This window comes from Mandrillus leucophaeus, unplaced genomic scaffold, assembly GCF_000951045.1.
Source record: "Mandrillus leucophaeus isolate KB7577 unplaced genomic scaffold, Mleu.le_1.0 Scaffold1113, whole genome shotgun sequence".
NCBI classification, from domain to species: Eukaryota; Metazoa; Chordata; class Mammalia; order Primates; family Cercopithecidae; genus Mandrillus; species Mandrillus leucophaeus.
In genome coordinates, this window is record NW_012099355.1 from 253,799 (window position 1) to 254,921 (window position 1,123).

Here is a 1,123-nt window from a genome sequence, read left to right on the forward strand (position 1 = left end):
TGGCTCTAGGCTCTTTGGTGCGGTGAGGCAGGCAGACATGTAAAGCTGAGGATAGGGTAAGATTTAATTTAATTCCCAAAGAGAGAGCTGAGCACTCTGCTGTGGAGCAGAAGGCCATGCACTTCTCCTCTGCTTCTGAGCCGTTGGGCCTCTGTGGATTTTCCAGTACAGCTCATAGTTCCAGACCCCTGGCCCAATATCCCTCCCTCCAATCTGTCCTCACTGATTGGCAGTCTAGATTGTCTCTTACCTGGAATACACAAGGCAGCTTGGAGCCATGTTTCCTGTGACATGGCAGACTGCAGCTTTCTAGATGAAGAAGCAGCCAGCTGCTAGCTTTCCTATTGATAATACTCCTCTTTATTTGTTTGTTATAGATGATCCTGTGACAAATTTCACTCAATTTCTTATGGCCTGCCTACAGAAGTGACCTTTATAGGCAATTCTTATTGGCATTGATAAATAAGTTGATAATGTAGTCATCATTTCAGTTATCCATACATCCCTCTGTGTCACACACTATGATGGACAGTGTAGATGCAAAGTTCTCCCTGTTCTGGAGGAACTCAGGGTCAGTGTTAACTTGCCATCAAGTAATTGCATTGCAGTGATGTCATATAGTGCTCTGTAGCACTCAGGGTTCTTTTGGGCACTGAAGCCAGACAGATGAGGTCATAGGATATCCGATAAGGAGTCACAGAGGAGGTTATGTAAGAAGTGACCTTTTCAGACTGATTCAGAGAAAGTAAACAAAAAGGGATCTGCCAGGATAGTAAATGGCAACTGTATATATAACATCAAGAGATTTTTAGAATATCACATCTTGGTAAGAATTTTTTTAAATAATTTAATTAATACATTATAAAAGTGGAGTCTTATGATTAGGTTTGTATTTTAGAGAAATAATTCTGAGAGTCACATGGAGGTTAGATAATTAAAAATATTGGATGACATATTTCCAGTTTTCTGAAAACGTAAGGTCCTTAAAATCAGCACAATACCAGATTTTCTAAGACTATTATTTCTCACTGATGATTTCAGCAGTTTGAAGTGAATGTTTTGAGCTTGTATTTGAGGAAAAGAAAAAACAGTACTCACATAAATTTTTTCTTCAAAAATTCAC